The following is a 6548-nucleotide window of genomic DNA, read 5'->3' as shown; positions in this document are numbered from 1 at the left end:
AAGTCAACATCCACCATCGGAATTTTACAACTGATCATTGATGCAAAGATATCAATTTGCACTTTGAATGTCCACCGATAGAAATATTTTTCTATCTCTTCTTAGTTGTAGTTAATTAAAAACAAGCGATCTAATTAACCCTAACTACTAAACAACCCAAGACAAGCGCTAAAGGTTTAATCTAGTAGCAGCCTTAAGAATTAGAGAGATCGATGAAACTAAACAACACAAACACAAGCGGTTGCATTTGATTTAGCCGAGTATTCTTCCTAAGATCTGAAAATTTCTAATGCAGCAAATTATTAGATCTTAGTTGCTTCACAGATTAGAGGAATCAAACAATTACGGATTTGATATCTAACCTAGCAGTAGATTGCAACGAATAATAAACTAGTAGGCCTCCTAGTCATTAAACGAAAATAATCATGAAAATATGCACAGAAGGACATTCGACATCAAAGCATGAATTGAACAATGAAAACAAATTCAGATCTCACAGTTTTATTGATTCCGAGGCTTCTGTTTTCTTAGACCAATAAAAGCTTTAGCCACGCAGAGCCATGGATGCAAACTTCCAAGGAGAAAAGAGAAAGAGGAGTCCTCCAAGAGAAAAGAGAAAGAGCCCCCTTTTCAGCCCCCTTTCTTTCACCTTTATCCCTTCCAAAAAAATCTCCTAACAAATATTCAAATCTGACTAATTACGAAAAATAAAATAAAGTCCTAATATAACTGGGAAAGTGGTGTTTCCAGCTAGGATTTTCGTGCATCAAATCTGGAAACTTCTGAAAATTGACCGAGTCAAATCCACGTATTGCAGGCTAAGGACGTGCAGCAACTTCAAGATCAATTTTGACCTTGATAAAGTCAGTATCTATCAAAACTCAAAACATGAAAGTTGTAGAGCGTTTTCTTGGCTTTCCACAGCATCTTGAATCATCTCAATCAGAGCTCGGATGAAAAAGTTATGCTTAAATTACGAAGCAATATCGAAACTGTCCAAAATCATCCAATTAGCTTCGTTTTGTACTTAACGCTTCCATTTGCATCCTAAATCAAAATATAAGAATAATGAGTACATTTAGGCACAAAATAAGTATAAAAGACTAAACATTAAGAAAGAAAAATATGACATTTTGCATTCTCATCAGTGTTGTATGTATTGAGATAATCCTGACAGGTCACTATAGGAAAAGTGATCATTTTGTGCATGCATCATGCCAAAATTTTCATGATTTATTGTTGATTGATAGGTAGTAGGGTTCTACGCGGTGGCTGGTGGCCTTATGCCTACCCGCATCCTAGGACCGTCGCGGCGGCCCGCCGGAAACGGGGCGGGGGTCGTGACAGCTATGACCTAGTTATCCCTATAACTATTTTATTTTAAGGACCTAATAATTTTAGAGGATTTGATTAAATTGAGAATGGATCAGAAGAACCGATTAATCTAGATCCTCGCACTGACTTCATTAAGTCAGATTAATAAGAACTAGATTCAATCCGGTTAAGGAGACACCTAAATCAGTCATACTGATTTTTCTTAAGGCATGGGTCAACTCGAATCATTAAGTGATCCAATCAAAATGTGATTGACCATGTTAGCCAGGTAAGTGAGATCGGTGGAAGGGATATGCCATTAACTCGACAAAGATGAATCAGTGCGAGTAGCTCCCAATTAAAAACCACCGGTCGAATCTGCCAAACTTACCTTAGACACTGACTGGTTAATCAATTTCGGTTTGATCACTCAAATGACTCGGGCTCTACCTCTGAGCCTAAATCAAGTTCCATCTTTGTCTAATCAAAAACATTGAATTGATCAATCTACAACTATTATTTTTAACCTAGAGTTTTCTTGACCTAATCTAGTTACTACTTAATTAAATTTGATTAATTAACTCTAATTAGACTATGTTTGATTCTAATCTTGGGTCCAACCCAATCTTAAGAGCTTGATTTGAGCTAACCCAAATGCCCCATGAATTATGCAATGTCATTGAATTGAATTCACAATTATAGATCTTGGTTTTCATCATCACTTAATTCTTAATTAAGTGTAAGTTTATGAAAATTCAGATCATTGCATTATTCTTAATTACATATTAATTACAAAGTTTCAGTTCTTAAAACTTATTTTTCTGATCTAAGATTTGTAATTAATCATGTTAAAATTTAGATTTAATTCATGTTCAAATCTTAGATAATTTATGTTCATACATCACATATACAAACTAATATGAATTAATTTAAACAACATACAGCATATGCATTTGTTTTCAGATCTGATTTATTATGCAAAATCAGAGAATAAATGAATCATAAATTTTATTTAGATCTATTCTAAATAATTTTATGATTTCAGATTTATTTATGTTACATATATTAATATAAACATGCATCACATGCATCCAAATTTTAGATCTAGTTAACATGCATAATCAACAATTAAATCATTCATAAATCTACTTTAGATCTGATCTAAACATATTCATAATTTCAGATTTAATTGCAATGATTAAAATATAAAAGTTTAAATAGAGAACCTGGTCTGATACCACTGAAAGTGTTCGATTGGTGATGCTAGTAGTGATAGCATGCTAAAATTTAAAACTTTTTTGGGGATCAAGCCACATGTAGTTCTTTTAACTTTGAAAATCGTAGCGGAAAATCAAATTAAAATATTTTAATTCTAGCATGTATAAGAAATCAAATTTCAAAGTACCAGTTCAAGTATTCATGATCAATATGCTGGGATTGTTTACACGATTATGCTAAAAATCATTGCATGATTAATTTTAGATCTGAAATGAGATTATTAAGTTCTAAACTTAATTAATCTAACACCCAACTAATCTTCGAATACCCATCGAATAGGCTCTGAAGATTACTATGTGAAGAGCCCCAAAAGAGGTTTAACCCTCAGGGATTGGAACCTATAAGTGATACAACTTTGGATCTAGATTCATACCTTTATGAAATCTGAAAGTAATGGTTCCGATGCTTGAGCTTCGTAGCCACACACTCGTCTGGCCTCTACGAGTAATCCACGCGAAGCTCTTGGAGTGATCCAATCCCACGAAAGTGCTAGCTTGCGCATGATTGTCCTTTGCTGAACTTTGATCCTCCAAACGTCAACTTTTGATACGCCTTCTTGGAAGAACTTGGAGAAATGGTTTATAGGGATTGAAGAGGACTTAGATCTGATCTAGAAGCTCTTTTCAGGGATCCCTATCAACTATGGGGAGATGGACTTAGAGGAAAAAGAATGGGCGAGATGAAGGCTGAATTTCATTCAATGATCTCATGCTCTTGGTGACTTGGAACTTTTCCTTTTTATAGGCACGCCATCTGATCATTTGAATTCAAAATTCAAATAAAATCTAGTATCTTGTTGGCGCATGAAGGGGATGGTTGCAACAAGATAGATCTTACCTTTGTTTGAATTCAAAATTCAAACAATAGTTGGTTCATGCAGGTTAGATAGGATTAAAATGGACGGTGATGATTTTCCATCATCATCTAGCCATTTTTCCACATGTTTCACGATCCAAATCCCATCAAATTTTATTGAAAAACCACTTCTGGATCGAATCCCGCAAGTTCAGCCAATCCACGAGCTCTAGAATTCCTAGAAGGAGTTGACCTTTCCGATCTCGAGTCGACTCCAAGTCACCTCGAGTCGACTCCTTCCCTTTCGAGTCGATCCCAGCTGAGACAACAGAGAACTTCTTCCCTTGATACGCCCAGTGAGTCGACTCCTTCAAAGCTCGAGTCGACCCCAACTTGCTTCGAGTCGACTCCACTTGGGAAAACAGAAGAGATCGTCCTTTGGATTCTCTGAGAGAGTCGATTCTAGACCATCTCGAGTCGACTCCTCTTTAGTTCGAGTCGACCCCAATCAGGTGAAAAACTTGAGTTAACCTAAAATTGAATCCAATTCAATTTGGCTCATTCTTAGTCCATTTACTCAATCAAATTGAGTTTATTAGTAATCCAATTACTAATTAATCCTTCAATAATTACTTTAATTATTTTTTAGGATAATTTGTCAATCAAATTGACCAAATTATTCCTGAATGATTCTCAATCATCCATCAGTTATCTTGATCAATCAAAAAATTTCTATGCGTGTGACCTCATAGGTTCGAACCTAAGCCGGTAGTACAGGAACGACTTCCTGCACTAATCGATGTGACCATCTATTAATGGTACCCGACGTCTGGATAGGCTGAATATATACGAAGCAAATATTCTGGAACCCTAGACTATGATTACTGTATAATTCATCCCTTTGACTCCTAATGCCAGGATGACCTCAGAGTTCTGTCAACTTTGTAATAAGTACATCCTCTATGTGATCAACTTTAAAAATCCTGTGACTCATCATAAGGATTATCCTGGCCAGGGTTTTGCTAAATTGAACACAAAGTATTATCTCTTGTTTCCAAGAGGGGTCAATTCCATCTTAACTCACGCACTGATTTTGCAAGTACTTGACTGTACCCAGTAACTTTCCATCCTAGAATTAGAAATTCTGCTAGTCCGATACCAAAGTACAGTGAGTTGCTTGCTAATCACTGTGGTAATCTCAAGTCTGAGGGATACTTATATTCATATCCACTCGGAGCATCTCTTGACAGTAGAGAGTGTTGGGAACCCGCCCATGCCGCTGATATTTCAAAAGAAATTCAGATGGCAGCGGAATCGGCATAAGCGGGATCGACGTTCATCGCATGAACGTTGTTTCATGAACCGTTCGTAGTTAGATAAGAATTAAAACTTTTTAAACCTTTAGGAAGATCAGATCTTCACCTTGTGCGGGTAGATGATCACCACAAACTGAAGTTCGTGGTCTAGGATGAAGGTTCGCTTGAAGCCGTTCAAGTGTCCGGCCTCTACGGGTATCCACACGAAGCAGTGATCCGATCAAAGCTCTCTTGTCTTCCCGGGGTGCTAGCTCCCTTGCAAAGACTTCTTTTGATGGCTGATTTCCTCTCTTTCAATCAACCCTTGATTGTGCTTGAGAGGAGGAAGAAGAAGGATGAAGAAGAGGAAGAAGAAGAATCCCCACGCAGCCTTCTTTCTTTTCCCTGCGTTGGAAGGAAGAAGGGAGGAAGAGGATGCCGCCAACACCTTTGGCTTTTATCTTCCTTGTTTGCGACTGAACCAAGAGGAGAGGAGAGGGAGGCGTACGGCAAGGAGGAAGAGGACTTCTTCTATGCCCTAGGTGCCGCCCACAAGTCCCTTTTTATAGACATGTGGAGCTCCTAACATTTAGGAGTTCTTGATGTCTTTCCTAAGAGGGGGCGCCGTCTCTTCTCCCTTCTCCACGTGGAAAAGGGAGGGGCTTATCCCCTTCCTCATGGTAAACCCTAATCCATATTAGGTAGGGATTGGAATGCCCTAATGTGGTCAAGCCCTAATCCAATTAGGCTTAGCCCAAGGGTAAACCAATTTGGATCCAATCTAGGTAAGTCCTAATCCAATTAGAACTTAAATCAATTTTGACTCAATTGAACTCTTCAATCCTAATCTAATTAGGAGTCTTATTGATTCATTAGATTAATAATTAATTGTGACTTAAGAAACCCTAATCCAAATTAGGACATATATAATTTTAGTCCTAATCCAATTAGGACTCTATTTGAATCCGAAGTCCTAATCCGATTAGGACTCTAGGAATCCTACTCCAAGTAGGAATCCAATTTTGATTCAAAACTCCTAATCTCATTAGGATTGCAGGAATCCTATTCCAAGTAGGAATCCCAGTCCTACTCCAACTAGGATTTCCAGTCCTAATCCAATTAGGACTCTAGGTATCCTACTCGAAGTAGGACTCTTGTTTCAAGTCCAATTAATTAATTTCCTTTGTTCCTTCTTCAACTGAATATCAATCGAATTGATTACTTGTGATTCATAATCACTTTTCAACCATCGGATCGGTCAATACTTCTAGTGTGTGTGACCCCATAGGTTCTACTCTGACTGGTAGTGAGATATATTGTGATCTCTATCACTATATCATTGAAAACTCCTTTCAATGGGTTGGAACGATTCCAACTCAACTCATTAGGGTTTATCGATCATCGAGATAATCCCTGTGAGTCCCACCATCCACCAGTAACACCTAGCAACATGTAGTGGCTACCCAGTAGAATAGAAAGATGAACCTCTAGGTGCAGTTACCATGTGATACAGTCCTACTATCGTGGATCCCTACAGGACGGAGGTCATGGATAACTCGTCAAACCCCATCGTCTGTCATATGTCAAAATTTATTCGACTCGAGTTCGATAGTGGAAAACTCTTTCTCCACTTTATATTACTGCCCTGGCCAAGGTCTTAGAACTCAGTCTAACAAATCACATAGGATCACTCCTCTTCTATCAAGGTCGATAGATTCCTTGTAGGTGCATACCCTACTCCTACAGTGAACCTACTGCAGCCAATCTACACTGCATGGACCCATATGGCTAGAGACCATGTATGTGTGCAGTCAAACTACAATAACCTCACTGTGAGTAGCCGAAGCACCGCAAGTCAAAGGACCA

The 6548-nt window shown here is 38.0% G+C and overlaps 1 protein-coding gene across 1 annotated transcript in view; it reads right to left on the bottom strand.

The window, feature by feature from the left end:
* Positions 1–1140, bottom strand: part of LOC149753295 (uncharacterized) — a gene marked incomplete at its 3' end in the record, with an annotated part of 4294 nt that extends 3154 nt beyond the window's left edge. The window contains exon 1 of the mRNA XM_089923778.1: positions 1–1140. This exon is cut by the window's left edge and continues 2254 nt beyond it.
* Between the last annotated feature and the right edge of the window lie 5408 nt (positions 1141–6548).

This window comes from Phoenix dactylifera, chromosome 6 (genome assembly GCF_051530095.1).
Source record: "Phoenix dactylifera cultivar Ajwa chromosome 6, Ajwa_hap1_PhDact_Kaust_v1.1, whole genome shotgun sequence".
Lineage (NCBI taxonomy): Eukaryota > Viridiplantae > Streptophyta > Magnoliopsida > Arecales > Arecaceae > Phoenix > Phoenix dactylifera.
This window is presented reverse-complemented; position numbering and strand designations above follow the sequence as displayed.